A 27,004-nucleotide genomic window follows, 5' to 3' on the forward strand; every position below is an offset into this window, starting at 1 on the left:
CACTCAGGCGTCTTCTTAAACTTTGTAGGTACTGACAGATAACACTGTAGGTTACATGTACCATCCTAAGAAACTAAATGGCTCGAATGCAGCTTCCTACAGCATATATTGGTACTACGACGAAATATAACGAATGTGCTATATCAGTTATACTGGCAACTTTAAGACCTTTGTAATAACCTCCTGTGCCCGCATCTCGTGGTCGTGCGGTAGCGTTCTCGCTTCCCACGCCCGGGTTCCCGGGTTCGATTCCCGGCGGGGTCAGGGATTTTCTCTGCCTCGTGATGGCTGGGTGTTGAGTGCTGTCCTTAGGTTAGTTAGGTTTCAGTAGTTCTAAGTTCTAGGGGACTGATGACCATAGATGTTAAGTCCCATAGTGCTCAGAGCCATTTAATAACCTCCTGTACTTGATTCATTTCCATAATGCTGTCCTCAGTATAGCATTTAAGTAGAAAGGATAAAACTGTAGCGGTTAGTGGTGGTCGAGAGTGAGTTAAAAAACTTTCTAACGCTTCACCGTGTCATATTGTACCATCACTATTGCACTCAGTTGGTCATATCAGATAAATCTTGTGTAAAATAAATTCTCACTGAAAAGTGTTTGGATTCCTGTTCTTCTCGTGCGTAAACTCTTTTTCTTGCGCTTTGCCCTGCATCGGCAAAGTGTGTATCCCAACCATCCGTGCAAAGTGTTATTCGTGTGCAAGTGAGCATATGAGTTCTAAATGCTTGCGAATAATGGAACTGAGGCGGCACTAGGGTATCATCCCAATATTCACGTAATGGGATGAGGAAAACTGCCTAAAAATCAGTCCCAGCTTTGTCAGTACATCGACCCTCATCGTTAATCCTCCAGGTGGATTCGCTCCAGAGCCGATGTAGCTGCCCATCCCAGAAGCGGAGCTTTAATCCACACGATTATACCTCAGGATAGTTCTCTACAATTAACTCTAAAATTTCCGAAAGAACCAAGGACTTCAGAACCATCACGAAAATCTAGGACGTATGAAGAGGGAAATATGGTACCTGACACTTTTCTTTGCTGTTTAAATTGATCTTTTGTTTTGTAACCAAATATCTGTTGATTCAATCGTAAAGTATCATCTACCGATAAGCATCTCGCAGACATCTGCTGCATTGAACTGTGTTAACCGCTTTTCATTCGCTACGAGGAATCCTTACAGTCAGAAAATTTGTCAGAACATTGAGATGACACGTGACTTTTTCTCAAAATGGGATGTATGGGTGAGGGTACTCATTACCAGTCGAGCGACAGTACATTTGTCGTTCTCTCTGGATTTCATTTTCACCATTTCTTTATAGAAGGACATGGAACAAGAAAAATATCTTTTGTCCTTCGTACCGTCGGCTTCAAATGAAGCACATTAAATTTATTGGGGTTTATCGAGGTCTCTTCTACACTAAAACTCCAAACTTCATTGACAATGTTTCGCCACAGTCCTCTTCGAATACAGCGTTTCGGAACAATTACTTCGTTTTTCTTCCAAGAATTGTTCCTCGAGCGTTTCTCTTATGATTTAGTATGGGCTAAATAGACCTGTTACGTTCCTCGGAGTATGTTTTTGAATTCTGTGGGCACTTGGCAGCAGTTGTAGGCGGACGCACTGTCAGCATGGTCTAGCGGTTCTAGGCGCTCAGTCCGGAACCGCGCGACTGCTACGGTCGCAGGTTCGAATCCTGCCTCTGGCATGGATGTGTGTGAAGTCCTTAGGTTAGTTAGGTTTAAGTAGTTCTAAGTTCTAGGGGACTTATGACTACAGATGTTAAGTTCCATAGTGCTCAGAGACATTTGAACCATTTTTTGAACTGTCAGCACTCGGAAGTAAACAACAGCAGTAGCGTCATGTTATGAGTTGTTTTGAATACTCACCCTAATTTGCGGATTGTGTCTTGTTGTATAGCTGTCCCTCCCTGTCTGAATAGGCCTCTGAAGGCTTAAACGGTACCGACCGACCCCCGCGTCATCCTCAGCCGATAGGCGTCACTGGATGCTGATATGGTGGGGCATGTGGTCAGCTCACAGATCTCCCGGCCATTGTCAGTTTTCGTGACCGGAGCCGCTACTTCTGAATCAAGTAGCTCTTCTGTTGGCCTGACAAGGGCTGACTGCACCCTTCTTGCCAACAGCGCTCGGCAGGCTCGGACGGTCACCAATCCAAGTACTAACCAAACCCGACAACGCTTAACTTCGGTGATCTGACGGGAACCCATGTTAACACCGCGGCACGGCCGTTGGCGCCGTATTATATAGCGTTTTTATAAATATCTTACTTTATATAGTCTTCATTCATTTCGCGTCTTCCGTGATTTAAAATCTACATTAAGTGAAAATCGATCGTGACTTAATAAATTAGCGTTAAATTCTGCTCGCCGTATAATCGTTATGTATTGTCTTGGATCCATTACAGGGCATTAATTAATTTTGGGAGAGCCAGTCCTGACAAAACTCTACCATCTGATGAGCAAGATGTATGAAATAGGCGAAATACCCTCAGACTTCAAGAAGAATACAATAATTCCAATCCCAAAGAAAGCAGGTGTTGACAGATGTGAAAATTACCGAACTATCAGTTTAATAAGTCACAGGTGCAAAATACTAACGCGAATTCTTTACAGACGAATGGAAAAACTAGTAGAAGCCGACCTCGGGGAAGATCAGCTTGGATACCGTAGAAATATTGGAACACGTGCGGCAATACTGTGACCCTACGACTTATCTTAGAAGCTAGATTAAGGAAGGGCAAACCTACGTTTCTAGCGTTTGTAGACATAGAGAAAGCTTTTGACAATGTTGACTGGAATACTCTCTTTCGACTTCTGAAGGTGGCAGGGGTAAAATACAGGGAGCGAAAGGCTATTTACAATTTGTACAGAAACCAGATGGCAGTTATAAGAGTCGAGGGACATGAAAGGAAAGCAGTGGTTGGGAAGGGAGTGAGACAGGATTGTAGTCTCTCCCCGATGTTATTCAATCTGTATATTGAGCAAGCAGTGAAGGAAACAAAAGAAAAATTCGGAGTAGGTATTAAAATCCATGGAGAAGAAATAAAAACTTCGAGGATCGAAAAAATGGCTCTGAGCACTATGGGACTCAACTGCTGAGGTCATTAGTCCCCTAGAACTTAGAACTACTTAAACCTAACTAACCCAAGGACATCACACACATCCATGCCCGAGGCAGGATTCGAACCTGCGACCGTAGCGGTCTCGCGGTTCCAGACTGCAGCGCCTTTAACCGCACGGCCACTTCGGCTGGCCATCGAGGTTCGCCGATGACATTGTAATTCTGTCGGAGACAGCAAAGGACTTGGAAGAGCAGTTGAACGGAATAGATAGTGTCTTGAAAGAAGGATATAAGATTAACATCAACAAAAGCAAAACGAGGATAATGGAATATAGTCGAAATTAAGTCGGGTGATGCTGAGGGAATTAGATTAGGAAATGAGACACTTAAAGTAGTAAAGGAGTTTTGCTATTTGGGGAGCAAAATAACTGACGATGGTCGAAGTAGAGAGGATATAAAATGTAGACTGGCAATGGCAAGGAAAGCGTTTCTGAAGAAGAAAAATTTGTTAACGTCGAGTATAGATTTAAGTGTTAGGAACTGGTTTCTGAAAGTATTTGTGTGGAGTGTAGCCATGTATCGAAGTGAAACATGGACTATAAATAGTTTGGACAAGAAGAGAATAGAAGCTTTCGAAATATGGTGCTACAGAAGAATGCTGAAGATTAGATGGGTAGATCACATAACTAATGAAGTATTGAATAGGATTGGGGAGAAGAGAAGTTTGTGGCACAACTTGACCAGAAGAAGGGATCGGTTGGTAGGATATGTTCTGCGGCATCAAGGGATCACCAATTTAGTATTGGAGGGCAGCGTAGAGGGTAAAAATCGTAGAGGGAGACCAAGAGATGAATACACTAAGCAGATTCAGAAGGATGTAGGTTGCAGTAGTTACTGGGAGTACTGGGAGATGAAGAAGCTTGCACAGAATAGAGTAGCATGGAGAGCTGCACCAAACCAGTCTCAGGACTGAAGACCACAACAACAACAATGTCGGTTTAAAAGTTTTGTTAGAAATTATCGTGTTTTTATAGTTTTCATTCACTTCCTGTCTGGTACTACCTACGCTCAATGAACTTCGATCGTGTTATTCTATGTCTGCTTGATGTCTGGATGTTAGCTGCACAACCCATTGAAAGATAAGTTTCACTGATTATTATTTTACTAACAAAAAACTGTGTTGTAGTGCTTTTTAGTTTACTGTAAGAGTAGCGTCATGTGTGACAAATGTGGATGTTGCGGTGGATTAATTGGTATGGGAGAAACATTCCATGACTGCGCGCTGGTGTTTCATTAGGGAGAATGCTGCGGGAAAGCTAAAAATGTGTCAGCTGTGGTTCTTCCACGGAGTTGTAGATTACGTAGTCGAGACGAGAAAATCGTGGAACAGGGAAAAAAGATTTGTTCCCTTCATAGCATATTTGAAATATGGGTCGAAGGGGAAAAGAGACAATGAGAGAAAACCTCAAAAATCACATTTCACGTTGTTAGAAATCACTTTGACTTATTACCTGAATTGAGCTGCATAGGGTGCGGCAGTCTTTTAGGAACGCCTTTAAGGCTAGGTCAGTACAAAAGTCACGTAGAAAGAAAAGAGTTGTGCTACTAGAGAGCAGCCGCGGGCGAGGTGTAGGCCAATTGCTACAGGAAAAGCATGGACTAAAATACCAGGTCACAAGCATCGTGAAACTTAGCACTAAACTTAGCCAGGTGACAGAGATCATAGTGGCTTTGCGTAGAGATTTTGTTGCCAAGGAGCAGGAACCAACCCAACTAACATATAATATAGCTTTCAAGATGATCTGGAGAAAATAGGAGCAGTATAGCACACATTCGTGTGGAGTTGGTCGAAGTTTTGCAGCAACGTGATCAGCTCTGGATTAACATGGCTGTTAGCCGTGTGAACAAAGAGCCGACCGAGTTGCTTTTGACTGAAGTCTCATATCTGTGTCGTGCCTGTTGCTGCGATTTTGAGATGGGGATGTAATAATCATTGCCTGCACTTAAGTAGAAGGGGGAAAGATAGATTAGCTGATAAATTTCCTCAGGGAGCCCACAAACACAAAAGACAAAATTTCTATGATTACTGGAATCAAAGGGGCACATTTTTTACGTTACGGTCAGTTTACAACAGAGAGTATTGAAATAAATTGGAGCAGTGAAGACCATAATACATTTAACAGTTTCATGAAAAATAATTTGTTTTATCAGAACATTGGAGGGTTGAAAAAAAATAAATGAGCTTATTGTGTGCCTAGAAGATGTGGAAAATTATGAATGGATAGGTATACTGTGCTTCTCTGAACACCGAGTAGCCACAGAGGTGGAGAAGTTAAATATCAGTAATTACAGACTTGCACCAATTTCGTGAACGGTTAACATGGAAAAAGGGGTAGTTGTAACATACATGAAAGTTGGACACAAAATCAGAAACACTGAAAATACTGAAAACAAACAGATTTTGATCAAAACCTAGAAGCATATGCTTGTGATTTGTTACTGCAGAATACATCTCTGATAATTGCAACCGTCTACAGATCCCCTCTAGGAAACTTTCAGCTATTTATGATAAATCTAACGCATTATTAAGCTACCTGTCAGACTAGAAGAAACAGTAGCTTGTGGATACTTCAGTGTAGATTTCTTAAAAGATATCGACAGGAAAAGTGAACTAGAATTATTATTCTAGGTGTTTCAACTTAATCTCAGTAGTCAGTTTTCTAACTCGTGTTCAGCAAAATAGCTGGACACTGAGTGATGGCATATTTATGGACGGTGCTCAGGTTGAAATAATTAATGTGTACCCAATTGCTAATAGAGTATCTGATCATAATGTCCAAGTAATGGAAATAAACAGTAGAGCATCTTACAATCTGGAGGCTGGTTCACAGGGAGCAGTGAGGTTTATTAATGACAACAGGGTCGAATGTTGGAAGAATAAGCTAAAACGAATGATTTAGGATGAGATACTTGTATAAAGAGATGCTAATGCTTATTCAATATATTCCAAAGTAAATTTGTCAGAATATTCGAAAAATTCTTCCCTACAAATTTATCCAAGAGATCCATTAAAAAGTATTTTAAGGAAAGTCATTAAAATGTCCAAACGTAAGTATGTCTTTAGAGAAATAAATAATGCAGATTATATGATTAAAACTGTATGGATCATAGTCCAGTGGGAGACAGGGCATCCAGTCAGTATACAAGATTCCATGAAAAATAAACTAAATGAGAATACATCGACTGATAATTCACAAGTTGCAACTACTTATAACAGCCATTTTCTAAATGAAGCAGCAAATAGAAGATTCATGGTGCAGTTGAAGAAACAAGAGAATATACTAAAAATGTCGTTCCACATAACTTTAAGCAACTAGAAGTACCAGAGTACAAGAGGTCCTCTTGAAGATTCTTTTGCAGTTAATTGGTGAAAAATTAAAAGGAGAAACAACTAAGCTTTGCCTCCATGTGTTGACATCGACGTATTTTTTATTTAATGACAAATACTTTGAACAAACTGACGGCGTGGCTATGGAGGGGTCCCTTATCACCCACAGTCACCAGTTTCTTTTTTGTGGAAAATTTTGAGGACACAGCACTGAAGACGGCGTTCTTAAAACCAACTTGTTTTTGGAGATGCGTCGACGATACGTTTCTGGTATGATCACATGGGAGGGATGCACTAGATCGTTTCCTAGATCATTTTAATTGTCTCCATCCCAATATTAAATTCACGATGAAGTAGAAAAGGATGGAAAGATTCTGTTTTTACACGTCTTCGACTACAGGAGGGATGATGGAATATCAGGACACAGTGTTATCGCAAAACCATGCATACGGGCTGATATCTTCATGCATCAAGTTGTCATCCATCGTACCAACGCAATGGGATCCTACGTACATTGGTAAAAAGAGCTTATGCCGTCTCAGAAGCGGATAGTTTGACACAAGAACTGAATCATCTAAAATCTGTTTTCATGCAGAATGGTTATACCGACAATCACATCCGTCGTGCTCTACAGATTAGACCTTCACGGGAGCCAACAGAAGATACGAGGAAATCGGTGGTATTCCTACCTTCCGCAGGAAGCATATCATCAAAAATAGGAAGAATTTTAAAGATATTTGATAGTTAAAGTGTATTCCGTCAGCCAGCTAAAGCTAGAGCTCTGCTGATTTGAGGAAGCCCGGTGTCTATGTAATTCCCTGCCATTGCGGGAAAGCCGATTTTGGACAAACAACTCAAATGGTCCAGGATCGATGCTTGGAGCACCATGGCCACACGCATTTATTTGAGTCAGAATAATCTGCGGTTGCGGAACGTTCACTTACTGAAGGACATAAAATGTTGTACGATGAGACACAAGTGGTTGCCCCTGAGTCGCATCATTGGGACTCTGTAGTGAAAGAAGCTATAGAAAAATAGAGTTGGAACCCTGTTTTGTTTGACAACAATAACAAAAAACAACGGTCTCTGTTTCGGTTATCGAAAGCTGTAGATAGTGTTCGATATCAATCATCGTTTCCGCGAGTGTTCACCACCGGTGCGCTGTTGTGCCTTGCAATAGAGGGCAGTTATGTTCTCGCACCCGTGGTTGACCTACAGGCGGTGTATGAAGGAACTGCCGCGGCTTGTTTGATTTCAGTTGTGGTGAGTTAGTGCGACAGCTTACTCATCTGCAGTTGACGGCCAGGTGAACAGCCGAAATCTTGTGTCAAAATGACGTTATGTTCCGACTGGAGACCCGACATGAATATCATCAATAATACGTGGAGTTCACCCACGGACATCATATGGATACTACTTCAAGGAACTAGGCATTTTACCTGCATCGTCACAATACATATTTTCATTATTGTAGTTCGTCATAAATAATCCATCATAATTTCAGAAGAACAGTGATGTACATACCTACAGCACTGTGGGGAAAATGACCTTTAGTACCCACTGTTAAAGCTGTCAGTGGCTCAGAGAGAAGTTCAGTATGCAGCAATAAAAATTTTTAATCATTTGCCCAATAACATAAAATATCTGACAGGTAGTGAAGCAAATTTAAAATAATTTCTCCTGGACGATTCCCGATATTCCATTGACGAATTTCTACTTACATACTGGTAATCAGAAGAAAACAATTAGTTTTTATGTGTAACTTCGTTGTAGGAGTAAAATGATAATGCGTTCATTAATGTTAACTAGTCATGTGTACATATCGTGTAAATTGACTCATTCTACATCATTTCGGTAGAAAAATCGTTCGAATGATCTATGGAACTCACTTTTGTCATGTCTACTTCATGAGTGTTCCACATACGGAACAGCACTTTAGAACATGTCAGTCTAGGGTCTTGTGGTACCGATTTCCGGCTCTCTTATGCAGTTAATGAGTTTACGTTGGCGAAAGTCGGTAGTAGGCATAAAACATCGTCCGAAACCATACTAAAAGCTTTCTCCGAAAGTTACTTTCAAAAATTATTTCAAGAGCCCTCTCGAAATGTAAATGGTTGCTAAAACATACTCGATCTCTTTGCAACAAATAATCCCGAACAGATAGCAAGCATTTTGACGGATACGGAGATAAGTGGCCACAAGGTCGTTGTAGCGAGACTGAATACCGTAACATCCAAACCCACAAAAAATAAACGCAAAATATATCTACTTAAAAAGGGCAGATAAAGATTCCATTGACACCTTCCTAAGAGACAGCTCTCATTGGTTCCGAATTAACTGTGAAAGTACACAACAGATGTGGCTTGAATTCAGAGAAATACTATTGACAACTATGGAGAGATTTTCAACACATAAATTACTAACAGACGGAATCCCCCCCTCCCCCCTTCCCCACCACTTGGTACACTAAAAAGTGTGAACACTATTGCACAAGCAATGAGGAAAGCGTTCAAATTCAAAAGAAAGCAAAATCTCCAAGATTGGTGACCTTTTATAGAAGCTCGAAATTTAGCGCCACCTTCAGTCAAAGATGCTTGTGATAACGTCACAACGAAACTTTGTCTCGAAATCTGGCGGAAAGTCCCAAGAAATTCTGCTTTTATACGAAGTACACCAGCGGTAAAAAAACAATCAATACCTTCAATGCATGATAGCGATATTAGTATTATCGATGACAGTTTCACTTAAGCAGAGTTTTTGAATATGGTTTTCCGATGTTCCTTTACCAAAGACATACAAGAAGACGTAATAAATACACTCCCGGAAATTGAAATAAGAACACCGTGAATTCATTGTCCCAGGAAGGGGAAACTTTATTGACACATTCCTGGGCTCAGATACATCACATGATCACACTAACAGAACCACAGGCACATAGGCACAGGCAACAGAGCATGCACAATGTCGGCACTAGTACAATGTATATCCACCTTTCGCAGCAATGCAGGCTGCTATTCTCCCATGGAGACGATCGTAGAGATGCTGGATGTAGTCCTGTGGAACGGTTTGCCATGCCATTTCCACCTGGCGCCTCAGTTGGACCAGCGTTCGTGCTGGACGTGCAGACCGCGTGAGACGACGCTTCATCCAGTCCCAAACATCCTCAATGGGGGACAGATCCGGAGATCTTGCTGGCCAGGGTAGTTGACTTACACCTTCTAGAGCACGTTGGGTGGCACGGGATACATGCGGACGTGCATTGTCCTGTTGGAACAGCAAGTTCCCTTGCCGGTCTAGGAATGGTAGAACGATGGGTTCGATGACGGTTTGGATGTACCGTGCACTATTCAGTGTCCCCTCGACGATCACCAGTGGTGTACGGCCAGTGTAGGAGATCGCTCCCCACACCATGATGCCGGGTGTTGGCCCTGTGTGCCTCGGTCGTATGCAGTCCTGATTGTGGCGCTCACCTGCACGGCGCCAAACACGCATACGACCATCATTGGCACCAAGGCAGAAGCGACTCTCATCGCTGAAGACGACACGTCTCCATTCGTCCCTCCATTCACGCCTGTCGCGACACCACTGGAGGCGGGCTGCACGATGTTGGGGCGTGAGCGGAAGACGGCCTAACGGTGTGTGGGACCGTAGCCCAGCTTCATGGAGACGGTTGCGAATGGTCCTCGCCGATACCCCAGGAGCAACAGTGTCCCTAATTTGCTGGGAAGTGGCGGTGCGGTCCCCTACGGCACTGCGTAGGATCCTACGGTCTTGGCGTGCATCCGTGTGTCGCTGCGGTCCGGTCCCAGGTCGACGGGCACGTGCACCTTCCGCCGACCACTGGCGACAGCATCGATGTACTGTGGAGACCTCACGCCCCACGTGTTGAGCAATTCGGCGGTACGTCCACCCGGCCTCCCGCATGCCCACTATACGCCCTCGCTCAAAGTCCGTCAACTGCACATACGGTTCACGTCCACGCTGTCGCGGCATGCTACCAGTGTTAAAGACTGCGATGGAGCTCCGTATGCCACGGCAAACTGGCTGACACTGACGGCGGCGGTGCACAAATGCTGCGCAGCTAGCGCCATTCGACTGCCAACACCGCGGTTCCTGCTGTGTCCGCTGTGCCGTGCGTGTGATCATTGCTTGTACAGCCCTCTCGCAGTGTCCGGAGCAAGTATGGTGGGTCTGACACACCGGTGTCAATGTGTTCTTTTCTCCATTTCTAGGAGTGTATTCCATTATTCCATTCAAGAACTGCTGCCAATCCGAGGAACTTAGAACTAGATGTCCTCAGAGTAGTAAAGCAGCGTAAATCACTTAACAAAAGATAGTCCTCCGGTCCAGATTGTAAAGCAGTTACAATAACTAAATTCATTTAAGAGTATGGTGATATTATAGTTCAGCACTGTAGAATCATATACAGCCACTCGTTCGAAGAAAGAATAGTACTGAAAGACTCGAAAGTTGCCCAGATAACACCATTACTCAAGAAAGAAACTAGAAGTAGTTCGCTGAATTGCAGACTCGTATTGCGAACGACGATTTGCATCAGGATTTTGGAATATATGCTGTGTTCGAGCATTATGAATTGCCTAGAGGAAAACGATCTGTTGACACGCAGGCAGCATATATTCAGAAAAAATGGTTCTTGTGAAACATAACTGGCTCTTTATTCTTTCGAACTAATGAGTGCTACCAACAGGGATCTCAAATTGATTCTGAAGTATCTGTCCTAGCAGAATAGAAATGCTGAATACACAAGTCCGAAAACAATTTATTGGACTCACCAAAACGAAACAATAATACAGTCACCAAAAGAACAATGGTCTCGATCCCAACTGCAGATCGTTACCAATATACAATAACAAATAATAATTGAGAAGACCCGACTTTTCACGGGGAGAGATCACAAACAAACAATTCTACAATATCAAGATGTTCTTCGATTGTACCAAGTTCATCTGCATGAGATCGGCCAGCTAGAAGAGACATCTGGCCGTGGCTGCTAGGGTGGCAGCTCTATAGACTTCCAAGCAGCGTGTCGAACTGCCTTTTGCCGGCAGTGCGCCGTCCTATAAAACCCGTTTGGTGCAAATATCTTCCAGAACTATTTGCGTTCACGTGCGTGGCGTAGCAAAGTAGTTCCTGGGCTAGCTGAGACCTCTGATGAAGTTGTTCTTCAGGTTCTGTGAAAATATAGCGGTCACTGGCAGCCGTTGGTGGCGGCCTGGTGTTATGTTGTGTTGTGGCCATCGGTAAATATTTGTGTTGACAAAACAGATAACGTAGGTTTTCCTGGTGAATATTCGCCCTCTGATGCAGGCATCCTGCGTTGATTGGACGTGAAGTGGGATGCCAATGCAGTAGGCGCTACGATCTCTGCGGTGTGCAGCCAAAGCAGATTCCATATTTATAGATTTCTGGTAGGCTTTTGACATTGTTCCACACAAGCGATTATTAATCAGATCCTGAGACCATGGAGTAAGTCTGCTGTGCAACTGCATTCATGATATCTTGTCAGAAAGGTCGCAGTTTGTGGATTCTGACAGAAAACTATCGAGTAAAATAGAAATGATATCTGGCATTCCACAAGTATCTGTTACAGGACACTTGCTGTTTCTATTCTATATTAACCATTTAGTAGACTACCTGAGCAGCTGTCTTAGACAGTTTGCAGAAGACGCTGACATTTATGGTATGCCGTGCGGTTAAAGGCGCTGCAGTCTGGAACCGCAAGACCGCTACGGTCGCAGGTTCGAATCCTGCCTCGGGCATGGATATTTGTAATGTCCTTAGGTTAGTTAGGTTTAACTAGTTCTAAGTTCTAGGGGACTAATGACCTCAGCAGTTGAGTCCCATAGTGCTCAGAGCCATTTGAACCATTTATGGTATGGCTAAGTCATCAGAAGATCAATGCCAATTGCAAAATAATTTAGGCACGAAACCTGTATGGTGCGAAAAGCGGCAACTGACCTTCAATAATGAGAAGGGTGAGGACGCCCACTTGAGTACTAAAAATAGGCTAATCGGTTACACAATAAATCACAAAAATCTAAAGGCTGCCAATTCAACTAAATACTAAGAAATTACTTAAACTGGAACGATCACATAGATAATGTTGAGGAGGAAGGAATCCAAGGACTGCATTTTATTCGTAAACCATTTAGAAGATGTAACAGATCTGCTAAGGAGACTGCCTACACTACGCCTGTCCGTCCTCTGCTAAAGTACTGCCATACAGTATGGTATCCTTGCCAGACAGGGCTAATGAGGAACATCTATAAAGTTTAATGAAGGGTAGCTCTGTTTGTATTATCGCGAAATAGGAGAGCGTATGAGACGGATATGATACGCGAGTTGTGGTAGCAATCATTACGACAGAGGCATTTCCCTTTGTGGCGAGATCTGTTCAAGAAATTTCAATGTGTGGGCCAGAGACTGGTCCTTTAAGCGGTTGCCATGATACCCTAGTCCCCTCGCTGGCTGTTAACAGCTGCAGTCAAGTGGCTTGAAAGGAAGGATTGCCACAGTTAACGTCCGGGTCCGAAAAGAAAGAGAACGGGAAGGAGCGGTATCACAGCAAAGTCAAAGTACTTCCCTCTAAAGCAAAGGGCATTGTACTTCTTCAGAACCATCGACGGTCCAGTTTAATTTAGAAATAAAGTAGCATGTTTCTGTCTTCTGTTCGGTAGTCCAGACGACCATTCTGACCCACTAGATGATCCCAAAAATGGATTTGATAAGAAAATTTCAAGGATATAAACAACCTTAAGAAATCTGTAAACTTAACAGAGAAAATTAACCAACGCGAGGAACCCAATCTTGCCCTGTAGTTTCGCCTTCCAGGATTTGTAAATTGTTGTTGTTGTGGTCTTCAGTCCTAAGACTGGTTTGATGCAGCTCTCCATGCTACTCTATCCTGTGCAAGCTTCTTCATCTCCCAGTAACTACTGCAACCTACATTCTTCTGAATCTGCTTAGCGTATTCATCTCTTAGTTTCCCTCTACGATTTTTACCTTCCACGCTGCCCTCCAATACTAAATTGATGATCCCTTGATGCCTCAGAACAAGTCCTACCAACCGATCCCTTCTTCTGGTCAAGTTGTGCCACAAACTTCTCTTCTCTCCAATTCTATTCAATACCTCCTCATTAGTTATGTGATCTACCCATCTAATCTTCAGCATTCTCTGTAGCACCACATTTCGAAAGCTTCTATTCTCTTCTTGTCTAAACTATTTATCGTCCACGTTTCACTTCCATACATGGCTACACTCCATACAAATACTTTCAGAAACCACTTCCTGACACTTAAATCTATACTCGACGTTAACAAATTTATCTTCTTCAGAAACGCTTTCCTTGCCATTGCCAGTCTACATTTTATATCCTATCTACTTCGACCATCATCAGTTATTTTGCTTCCCAAATAGCAAAACTCCTTTACTGTTTTAAGTGTCTCATTTCCCAATCTAATTCCCTCAGCATCAGCAGATTTCATTCGACTACATTCCATTATCCTCGTTTTGCGTTTGTTGATGTTCATCTTATATCCTCCTTTCAAGACAGTGTCCATTCCGTTCAACTGCTGTTCCAAGTCCTTTGCGGTCTCTGACAGAATTACGATGTCATCGGCGAACCTCCACGTTTTTATTTCTTCTCCATGGTTCTTAATACCTACTCCGAATTTTTCTTTTGTTTCCTTGACTGCTTGCTCAATATACAGATTGAATAACACTGGGGAGAGGCTACAACCCTGTCTCGCTCCCTTCCAAACCACTGCTTCCCTTTCGTGTCCCTCGACACTTATAACTAACGTCTGGTTTCTGTACAAATTGTAAATAGCCTTTCGCTCCCAATATTTTACCCCTGCCACCCTCAGAATTTGAAAGAGAGTATTCCAGTCAAAATTGTCAAAAGCTTTCTCTAAGTCTACAAATGCTAGAAATGTAGGTTTGCCTTTCCTTAATCTAGCTTCTAAGATAAGTCGTAGGGTCAGTACTGCCTCACGTGTTCCAATATTTCTACGGAATCCAAACTGATCTTCCCCAAGGTCGGCTTCTACTAGTTTTTCCATTCGTCTGTAAAGAATTCGCGTTAGTATTTTGCAGCAGTGTTCTATTAAACTGATAGTTCGGTAATTTTCGCATCTGTCAACACCTGCTTTCTTTGGGATTGGGATTATTATATTCTTCTTGAAGTCTGAGGGTATTTCGCTTGTCTCATACATCTTGCTCACCAGATTATAGAGTTTTGCAGGTACTGGCTCTCCCAAGGCCGTCAGTAGTTCTAATGGAATGTTGTCTACTCCCGGGGCCTTATTTCGACTCAGGTCTTTCAGTGCTCTGTCTACCTCTTCACGCAGTATCATATCTCCCATTTCATCTTCATCTACATCCTCTTCCATTTCCACAATATTGTCCTCAAGTACATCGCCCTCTATATACTCCTTCCACCGTTTGCTTTCCCTTCTTTTCTTAGAACTGGGTTTCCCTCTGAGCTCTTGATATTCATACAAGTGGCTCTCTTTTCTCCAAAGGTTTCTTTAATTTTCCTGTAGGCAGTATCTATCTTAAACCTGGTGAGCTGTGTCTCTACATCCTTACATTTGTCCTCTAGTCATCCCTGCTTAGCAATTTTGCACCTCCTGTCGATCTTATTTTTGAGACGTTTGTATTCCTTTTTGCCTGCTTCATATACTGCATTTTTATATTTTCTCCTTTCATCAGTGAAGTTCAATATTTCTTCTGTTATCCAAGGATTTCTAGTAGCCCTCGTCTTTTTACCTACTATATCATCTGCTGCCTTCACTACTTCATCTTCTTCTACTGTATTTCTTTCCCCGATTCCTGTCAACTGTTCCCTTATGCTCTCCTTGTAACTCTGTACAACCTCTGGTTTAGTCAGTTTATCCAGGTACCATCTCCTTAAATTGTCACTTTTTTTGCAGTTTCTTTAGTTTTAATCTACAGTTCATAACCAATAGATTGTGGTCAGAGTCCATATCTGCCCCTGGAAATGTCTTACAATTTAAGACCTGGTTCCTAAATCTCTGTCTTACCATCATATAATCTATCTGAAACCTGACAGTATCTCCAGGCTTCTTCCATGTAAAATAATGTTTCAAAATTTACAAATAATACATGGATTTATTTGTAAATTATGAAACATCATCTAAGTGTCCAGTTTTCTAAGTGTCTTCTCGCCCTTGGTATTGTGATTTATGTTATCAATATCATTTTTATTTCAGTTGCTGCTATGTTCATGTTAAATTTATTCTGAAGTCATGAAAATACACAGACTGCATGAGATTATGTTCTTGACTTCAGGAATTATGTCTATCGATGCCATAGGTGGTCCAGCAGATTCGGTCTTGATTTGGTTTGGATTATAAGAGCTGATGTTCCACAAGGGTTTCATATCTTTATGGGTGTCAGCAGGTAGAATATTGATGCCCCTAGCATGATCTACCCTTCAGGACCTGTGCTCGTCCGCGTCTGATTATTTATGGCCTGCAGCTTCCATAGTTGCTTGACTGAAGATCGTGCCAATTCAGATTGGGCCTGCTGGATGAATATGACGGCTGTAGCAGGCCGATCTATCCGAGGCATCTGGAAAACTGTATGTCTGTAAAGTAATAGGTACTCTAAAGAAACAAAATAGTGATTTACCTCTGGAAGAAAGAATGAAACGAGCATGCAAATCAATTTCCGTTATCTGAAAAGGATCCATGATCAACTGACAGCTTCCGGAGAAAATAGGAAATAGGAACATTAACCGCCACGAGAAGATGTTTACTGCCACTTTCCAGTAACGAAAAAACAAACTATAATTTCACGTGTCCTATCTCGTCAGAGTAACATCGTCGAATTAGCTAGTTGCCCGCCACTATTGTAACGGTTTGAGGGACACTGGGAGATATAAGACATTGACGTCGTTAAGAAAGGACGTCGAAAGAGCGAGCTTGTACTCGTATTAATAAATGTCTGTATTACATCGCAAAAGTAAAGGTTATAATTGGTCTTTTGAAGAAAAGTTTTTATCTTATCTGCTGATATGTAACAAAATACAAAATAAATCGATTCACTAATGCTCTGTAAGTATGATCGTATTATTCTCTGCTTATAGTTCATTTGAAGAGGAATGGTGAAAATCATGTCTCGCGCGTTGTCCAGATAGCTTGAAGCTTATATAAAGTTAAAGACATAAGCCCACGTTTGCTTTATGCATGGTCACGTAAGGAGGGATGTGTTGAACTTTAACAAGTTAAAAGGACTGCAGCAAAATTCTGCCTTCACGTTTTACTCTAATACATTTTTAAACTCCTCATGCAAAAGTATTTGGAAGACACTGAATGTGACCGAAAGTACACGAGACAGAGTTCAATTGAAATTATAGTTTAGTATTTAGAATGTTATGAGTGTACCTTCATATGTTCCACTGAAAGTAGTGTTGTATTCTTATGTAATTGTGATAAGTTTTCTCGGAGTAAAATTGCCAAATCAGCCATTATTTTTAGCGGTTTGGGGAACATCGCGAAAGATAAGATACAGGCATTTTTAACCTTTTGACGTGATTAATGATGGCTTCCACGCTTATCGAAATTCGAATTAGTCAGTGTGGTTGTCTGTTGATCACTACTTTACCTGAAGAAGGAGGAGGAGGAAGAGAACGCTTGCTGTTTGCGATCTTGAATGTTTACAGTAACATGATGGACGAAGGGATGATTGAACCATGTTTGCCATATCTGTCTCAGAATCAGAATTCTTAAGGGGGACCGTAGCAGTGCCACTTATCATGACCTTGCATGTATACACACTCTAGGTCTCAAACAAAGTAAGAGATTATTAATAATCAATAATCAACTAATCTGATTATAGATTGGTAATGAAAAATCCACTGATGTATTCTTTTTCTGATCGTTTTATTTTCAGTTGTGATTTAACTCATTAATAAAAATCCCAAAAGAAAAGAGAGGTTGTTAGAAGTATTTTTAAAGTACTGAAGGATTCGAAATTTCGTCTGCGGTCGTTTTGAAGGAAGTTGCCAGTTTACTCAAAATGGAGGCAGCCGTTAATAGCTCTTCAAGGCTTAAACTGTGCCTAATTCTTCCTTGTGCAGGCACAGGAATTCAGGCAGGTTTGACTGAGTCAGAAAGCGAAATGCCTGTCGGCAAAAGATGTGGTCAGTTCCCTGTCTCACAGCAGATAGTGTTTGCTCCCTGCTACTTCACATAAGACAGCAATGACACTTCTCTTTTTTTTTTTCTTCTTGGTCGTTAGCTCACTAGAGGGTGACATCTTCGAAAGGTTTCCATAATTATTCGTACTAAAGCCGGGACAAAATCCACAGAAATCCAATATTAAAATGAGTGTGAGGAGGGACATCAAACGCACGTTTCGTAAATGAATCTATAGTGCCACCTCCTGCATGTTACCATATGAGAGGGAACGCAGATGCCAACCGAAAACGTGAAAAAATATAAGTAATCAGTTATTCACATAAGAAACGACATGTGAACTGTTTTATAATCTACAAATAACACGTATCAAAACAAACTGTATTATTCTAGATCCCACTTAGGATGCCTTTAAGCAAAAGAGGCGAAACGCGCCTGGGAGGAATAAAATATAGTGTAGCAAGAAAAGGAAGTTATTATATACAGAACCAACATTTCTTTGCTTGCTGCCACGCAAACAAACCTGTTAGAGCATTTATTATTTGATAGGTGAAAGCATTTATAGCACTTTCTGTTGCAAAGCCTTTCTGAAAACGAAACTAACATTTTTTGGTAATTAATTTTTACAAATATGTGAAGCTACTCTGGAATACATTACTTTTTTCAAGAATTTTGGAGAAAATTGTGAGAAGTAAGACTGGGCGTTAGATGTTAGCATTAGGCCCATCCCCCTTTCTATGCAATGGTTCAACTCTAGCTTATTTCAGTCTATCCAGATAAATACTCTGTTTCAGTGAGCTATGTGACTGATTATACTACTTGTTGGAAAGAAGCTTCTAGTACTCTGTCGGAAATGCCATCAATTCAATGCGAGCTTTTACTTTTGTGTGAATTTATTATTTTCCTAATTTCAGCAAGAGACGTGGGCTGCCTTTCAGTTTTATCAAATTGCACAGGCGTTGTCTCCTCTATATAGAACCTTGCATTTTCTCATGAACAACTCGACCCTATTTCCTCTACAACACTTAAAAATTGATTATTAAAAATATTTTCTACTTCTGACTTTTTGCTAACAAACTTTTTATTGAGCTTGATAGAAATACAGTCGTTTCGTGCTCTCGTTCGCCTTCGTTCCCTTTTAACGATATTCCAAATTGTTTTAATTCTATTATGAGAGGTGCTAATCTCCAACATCATGGACATAATTCTGGACGTTTTAACAACATTTCTTAACACAGTTTATGTGCGCCCCTGGTAGCTGAGTGGTCAGCGCGACTAACTGTCATGCCTGAGGGCCCGGGTTCGATTCGCGGATGGGTCGGAGATTTCCTCCTCTCAGGGACTGGGTGTTGTGTTGTCCTTATGATCATCATTTCATCCCCATCGACACGCAAGTCGCCGAAGTGGCGTCAAATCGAAAGACTTGCACCATTCGAACGGTCTATTCGACGTGTGGCCCTAGCCACACGCCATTTCCATTTCCAACAGAGTTTATAAAAAAGTTTTATAAAAGCTAGTGCACTGAGTTGAGAATTATGATTGACTCTTACTGGATCATTATTCATTCTGGCTATAATACACGTTTCCCTTTTCCATTCACAAGATATTTGTATCGCTTTAGTACGCCAGAGTGTTTCAGATGGTTTCTCACAATTACGTTTCACTGTTTTTTTAGGGAATCTGTTTTCAAGTATAGTTACAAAGGTGTCATGAAATAGGTCAAATTTTAAATTAGCTTTAGGTTCCCTGTACATACTCTTTATCTGAGTCTCATTGTTGCAGGTTTCCCCTAAAATTTTCAACTGTTAAATCGTTAATTGAATGCACTATTTCGGAGGACTGTTTTACATTACTGTATGGAACTATGGGTCGTATGAACAAAGACGAGGACATTCTCCAGAGTTGATACTCAGAGCAGAAGCATATTCTGAGAGAAATTTCTCAGTTTCGTATGAATAAAAACTAGGAAGCTCAATCTCTGACCCAAGAGTACTTTCTCTCTACCTCCCCTGCTTATTGAGTAAGTTCTCAGCAACGAGATTAAAATCCAACATCTTTGGTTCTCAGTTTGTTTCTTTTGCGTGTGTTTTGTGATACCGAAAGTTTTTCTCACGTTATTTCTGTGCCAAAATGGAAGATTCAGAATTAGCCTTCGTGAACATTTAAAAGATTATCCAGCTATCATCAGCAAATCGCAAACTCTGGCAGCAAGAAGAGAGAAGGCAGATTGTATTAAGGAAATACAACACCGTTACAGGGTTAGTTTTGGGAAAGTTTTTACAGACGGGCAGATTATGAAGAAACTACACAATATGAAATCACACATCAATGCCAAGATGGATATAAATAAGATTGGAAACATTAAGATTTCCCTGAAAAATTGGGAACAGATATTTTTGAAGTTTCTGGACGGAGATGACAGCAACTCAACTATCCACAGAGTTCCTGGTAAATCCCATACTTTCTGTTTTTTTCTTTATTACGTGCTTAATGCTTTGAAATTGAAAATCAAAAAAATACGTCTTTTTAACGTATGAAAATGAAACAATGTTTGGTGAAATTCGTCTAATACTTGACCACTTTTCTGTAAAAGAATCACAGTGTGTTATGCATGAAATTGGACAAACCCCTCCCACATTTCTGCGTAAACTTGCTTGCTATATATATTAACTGGAAACTGAATCGTGACACACACTACTATTACTTGTTTTTATTTTTATTTTTATTAGAATCTTGTGCAGTAGGTCGTTCCACCTCTATCATCTCTTCCCCAGGGTGTTCGGAGGTAACTGATACAGACAGCAGATTCTATGAACCAGAATCAGTTTTGCAGCTACCGCAAATTGTTGTAGAAGACCATACAAATCTGATGGGCTCCGAAGTCGTCATACCTGCTCAATGGCCTGTTTTGGGGCATGAGAGAGTGTCTAAACGGCGGAGATTGAGCATGGAAACTGATGAGACAGTGATTTGGTCCAATTCAGAGCTGCAAAGGCTAGTGCTATTATACCAGTTAGATATACTGAAAATAAAGCAGCAGAAATTGATGTGTGAAGAAAACTATAAACAATAGCACAAATTGTGAAATGTATTACAGTACCGATTTTTATTAATAAAAACATGTTTTTTAATTGAATGTTTGTTTACATTTCTCATTTACCAAATTCTATACCCTCTTACAAAAATTTTTCAGTACAAATTTCTTTTAAATGAAACATTAAGAGTAACATAATGCAATTTGAAATGTTAAAAAATGTATGGACTTATTTATTGTTGTATTAGGCAAGTAGGTTCACCACATACTTGAAACAATTTTTGGTAAAGTAAAAAAAAAGAGTAACTTGTTTCTATTTTAAATGGTGCAGGTTAGACAGTTGCAGACTTACTTACCGTAGCACCTGGCAAATACATTCACCACATCTTGACATAATTCTTGGGAAAGTAAAACAAAAAGAGTAACTTGTTCCTATTTCAAATGGTGCAGGTTAGGCAGTTAGTGCACTTTTTTACTGTAGTATCTTAAAATTCTGTTCCAGTTTGAATTGTTACACGTTAAACAATTTTTGTTGAAAGTAAAATCGATGATAGAGAATGAAGAAAAACACTAAACTGCATTTTGTTATGTAACATCAGGGCACCGTTTTTTATTTTCATCAGGAAAAAATTATTGTAATTACAAAACTACACAAATTGGGTTTAATTATGCAATGTTTTAACAGACTCCCATACACTACAGTTGACGTATTACATTAACAATTTCCCGTCTTCTATTGTTCCAAGTTTGCTGCTTCATCTTTTCTCAATACTGGAAGATTGTTGTCGTCATCACTAGGTGCCTCAAAATCCTCATCCCCTATATGTTTTGCTACGTTGTGCTAAACAAAACAGGCTATTATCACACTTGGGATTTTCGTTTGGGCAAGCCTTATTTTATTTTGCAGAATTGGGAAACGCCTTTTTACCTCTCCACAGCACTGTTCGATTGTCACCCTTTCCTTAGAGTGAAATCTGTTGTACGTCTTCTCATCAGGTGTTTCAGGATTTTGAAACGGTGTCATTAACCACGGTGCAATGCCATATCCTTCGTCTCCTCAAATTAAGGCATTGCACTGGTTCTCTCACAATATACGGTACACATCTGAGTTTCTCTGTATCCTAGCGTCATGTACAGACCCAGGCCATGAAGCATCTGCACTCGTAAACATTTCACTGTTATCACACGTTGCCTGCACATTTATAGATGGAAAGCCCTTTCGATTAACGCATTCGTCTCCATGTTCAGAAGGTTTCATTATAGGTATGTTTGTGCAGTCTAGGGCCCCTACCGCACATGGAAACTTATATATCGATTACCATTTATCTTTAGCTGTTTCTAGTTCATTACGTTTCTCGGAAATCGGATCCACAGCGGAGCTTTTCTGTTAACCTGTTGCAGAACATATGAAAATATTAGTGATACTGTTGTCTGGTGTATTCCCAAGTTTTTTCCTGCACCAATCTGAAAGCCTGGATCCGCTAAATAGCGCAAAAATGTTTTCATTTTGCACTCATTGGAAAGGGCGCCACCTCTTCTTTCGTGATTTTCGGGAAGAAAGTGATTCGCCAGCCAAATAATATTTTCACTGTTAAATCTATACAAACTCATACAGTTCCTTTCTTCTGTGTTCCTTTGTACTACGTATGTCGTTTTTTGCCTTTCAAGAAACATAAATTCCGCCATTTTCACTAAAAACACTCGGTAACGCTTAACCATAACACAACTCACTCAACTCTAAGTATGCTATGGAGCTCACTCACAAAAACAGAGAATGTTCTCCGCTTGTAAGAAACTTATATTATTTTATTCATACGAAATCAGAGAATATTTTTTGCTTTGAGCAACTTCCCCCCACCCTTCAGCCCACACTTAGAACATAATCGGATGAAGTATATTCTCCGTTTTATCCATACGACCCTATGTCATATAGTGTAACTAGCTGTGCATCATTATCAGATAGACCATTCTTAACAGGAAAAGTTTCAGTTTGATTAAATTTATCTTGATCCACAAAAACATCATCTATCAATATGCCGCTTCCCTGTATTACACAAGTAGGAATATCAATAACAGATGTCAAATTTAAGGAACAAAGTAAATGCTTCAAGGTCATTCATTTTGTCAGGCTCATTCACAAAATCTACAATGAAACCCCCAAAATTATAATTTGCTTCCCTCTGTCAGACAGACAGCACAACAAACAATCCAAGTTTTTCAGAAACAGCTGAAAACTTCCCAATTATAAAAGTACCATTATTTAGCTCAAGCTCGCGGGAACATGCTTCTATATGTTGCTCTACACACTTTTTTAAGTTCTAATTTTTTTCACATTATGATAAATTTTAACATATATCGTAACTCCTCCTCTCTCCATAGTGTCTCTACTTACATGTGCTGAAAGCTTTATTCTCCTACATTTACCTTTTCCAAACCTGTGAGTATATGACGTTCTTACAGCCATAGTACATCTATTCTACCATAAAGCATCCAAACATACAAGTTTCTAAATCATATAAACAAACAAGAAGCTCATTTACTTTGTTTTTTAGTCTCCTGACATTCTGATGCAGTATACTAGCATTATTTTTCACTGTGCTTTTATGACAATCTTGTGATATGCTAACATTACTTTCCACTGTACTTTTATGAGAAACTTGTGATATTTTAATATCTCTAGTATCTACCTGTCTGAGTTTCTCATTAAGCTTAATTTCTTTCTGTGTTGAATCGTTGGATACTGATGTTAGCCTAGAAAAGAGGCCCTCCCATGGGTTTCAGTGCTCCACCTTAGAGATTTTTCTATCATTTCGGCCAGTTTACCCTTCTCTTTCCTACTGAGATGTAGGCCATGCCCTGTGAAGTCCCATCTACCATAAGCGTTAACATGTACCAAACCCATGCCTGACAAAGTAGCCACCTGAAGCAGCTGATCTAACTCCATATTAACCGTCCTGACAGAGCTGTTCAGTTGTGGCCGATCATGGAACCAAACCAACATCTGTATATCACATTTGCATATCACATTTAATATTGTGGCCCTGATTCCCATCAATACTGTTTAATGCTCCATCCACTATCACAAGAGGAGCCTGCTTCGTAAAATCCTTGTACAATAATCTTAGATAATGTTAAACTTGGTTGAGACATGCACAGGGCTTGAAAAGTCTTGTGGCCTGGTACGGCAAACCTTTTTATTTCTGCAAGATTTGGCCCGCACACTCTTGCATGGCTACTACCTAACAACAGAACTCTCCTCCTACTTTCTTCTTCTTTTTTTCTTTTTAACAGTTGATATCCTGGTGAAAATTTTTTGAGCATTAACTACCGTTACTTCTACTTGAGCCTCTTCTTTAACTGAGGTTGCACGGCAAATCTGTTGTTTGTGCCAACGATGAACAGTATCTGTCCTCTTTCTGCACCCCGTGTTCCTGGGTATCACTTTCCACCTGTCTTTACGCTTTTCCCCCTTTAACCTCATCAGTTCCTCCCTAGCACTATCCGGTTCGGGCTTCACGGCTCTAACCTCCCCTTCTTGCTCAGCTGTTTTCCTACCTCTTCAATACAGTTTGCAATACCATGGAAGACACCGACTTACTTCCCCAATTCCCAGCCGCAAAATTCCCCAAATGAAACGATCTACCACAAAAGCTACATAGAACCCCAGAACTAAGTCTCCTACGGCAGCTCAAACCCTTCTGGCTCATGATCGTTTACAATCTTTTTATAAACTTTATCTAGACAATAATAGTAATATTCTATTACCTACAGATCACAGAAGTCACTAAAGTTTTGTGGAACATCAGTTCGTGTGCGTACTATTAATACAGTATCGCAATGCACTTAAAACAGCGTTAAAACTCAAAACTAAGATGGCGCATGCACGATATGAGATTCACGCATTTCGAAAAGAAATAAAAGGTAGAACTTAAAACCTTTAGTGCCTCGAGTAGATTCGGCACTAATAAATACTTACGTAACGAAAATAACTTAAATTCTTCACTCAATACTTACTCAAACGTCTTAAATTTGTAAGAAAACCTACGTCCAAAGTACCCGGAAATCTGTCCTCAGTGTATGTGTGGTCATTTTTTCCAAGAAATACATCGAAACAAGTAAAGTCTTCAGTAGATAGGATGAACTAAGTTCTAATTAACTTCCTTAAGGTGTAGTATTAACCTAATTGAGAGTTATTACAGGGTTAACTATTTAGCTTCACGAGCTCAATATTCAAGCGTGTATGGTCAGCGCCGGGTCTGCGAACTACCTTCAGCTTCGTCTCCATCACGGACGTATTTTGCTATAGGTGCCTACTGCGTTGCGTTAAGTAAATTAACTACACAGAACTTGGGACTGTCGCTCGTGTACACACACCGCTCCGCTCGTACGACGGGGACACCGATCTCGCTCTACAGTTGCAAACTGACGACACCAAACGTGGGATAAGACTTTACCATGACCCTTCCCATTGTCATCTTAATACGTAGTTTGTGGATCAGCACTCTCTTTCTCTCTCTCTGGCTTTATAGAATTCCCTCAAACATTTTACACTTATTGAGGTTCGGATAGAGCAAGTAACTTTGTATCAGTTTGCGTGGTTTGTTTGCTAATGTCTCTATACACGCACTCCTTTACTATTACTTAACGGTAGAGGACGTTCCCTTTGGCTGAATATTGTGTGTCTGTAATCTCAGAACACACCAGATTTATTACCCTTTAAGCTGATATTTTATTTTTAGTTGTGACCTTCAGCCCCTCCATATATCGCGGTTTCCATACAAATTAATGAACCCCTCGAAGCAGGAACGTTGCTGGTGCCATATTCGGTCAGAGTCTGAATAGACTGTCTACACTGCTGTTTGTAAAAAATAAAACTGGTGTTTTTCCATAATGTTATTGAAAAATTATTTATTTAATTAATTATTTGTGTTGAGAAAAAGGGATGGTACAAACAAAGTATATATATATATGACTTCCTAGCCTAGAGTATAATCTTTGTCCTTCTTGGTATAAAGATAATACGGGATAGTATCTCTCTCCCTTTGTGGCCGCCATTCAGTGAACAGCTCTGTATTCAGGCCTGTGTTAAAGTAATAATATTTCATTCAACCGGTTTCAGAATATATATTATTATTATTAAATGATAGTACATGTTATCATTTGTAAGATCAGCACTATCTGTCAGATCCTTTAAGATTTCAGCTTTTAGCGCTGCTGAGAAGAAAAACAATCTCGACGCGCTTTCGTGGCTAACGGCTGCAATACGAGCACTTCATTTACAGATTTTCTTTCGCAGCATCACGCTGCAGAGGAGCGCCGCAGCATTAATTCATTTCATTTCAGCTAAAGTGCAGTCCTGGCAGAAAGCAGTGTATATCAAGTAGGTACATAACAGTAATTTAATCTTAGCTGGACTGACTACCGCATTTGCTTACGCAGCATGCAGATACTTTGAAATACAACCGTGCTTGAGGAATGTTAAGAAAGTTTATTAATAATAATAACGTTGGTGTTTGAGCTTTTCCAACCCCTGACGTTATCTTGAAAGAGCTGTCTGGATTATTTACGGACTTACAGAATACGATTAAATACGGAAGCTCAGATAACTGTAGTTTACCTCATAAAGAATATCTCAGTACTAGGGGCTCGAACCTACCTTCTACTGAGTAGACATCAACCAATTAACAATCAAAGCATTAATAACCAAATTTAAATAAATTAAAATCCCTTTGAAAAATTAAAAACCGGTCAGATGCAACACCACTATAGGAGAACGTGTAGAACACAGTAACAACTAGAAATGATTTAAATGTCAGGTATGTGCCGCTCAGCAGTGACCTCTTTTGTGTGGCTAGCCAGGTCAAAGTTACACAATGCTGAGTCGGTGCGGAACAATCATACGAAGTGGAAACGTGCAGACAAGAGCCACTATACCATGTCGACACCACAGGATGGAATATCGGCATGTGAGTGCGAACGAACGGAGCAGAATGATTGGTCTCCGGGAGGCGAATCTGCCGTTCCTTGTCAGGGCAAGCTGTCTCAAAAGTGAGGTGAACGTGGAACCAGTGGAGACAAGAGGGCCGTACACAGCATACTGGACCCCAGCGCGAGATTACCACCTTCTGTCCGTTACGGCGAAGCGCACAGAACAGCTTCGTCCATACTGTTGGCGCGACATTGGAGCACTGCAGCGCGTGTAGACAAGTCTACATCGACAGTTCGACCCCGTCCTCTACAGGAGTCTGCTTTCACTGACCAGAACCCACCAACGCCACAGACTGCAATGGGCACCTCGACGCCGATACTGGCG

The sequence above is a fragment of the Schistocerca cancellata genome, chromosome 8 (assembly GCF_023864275.1).
Source record: "Schistocerca cancellata isolate TAMUIC-IGC-003103 chromosome 8, iqSchCanc2.1, whole genome shotgun sequence".
NCBI lineage: Eukaryota > Metazoa > Arthropoda > Insecta > Orthoptera > Acrididae > Schistocerca > Schistocerca cancellata.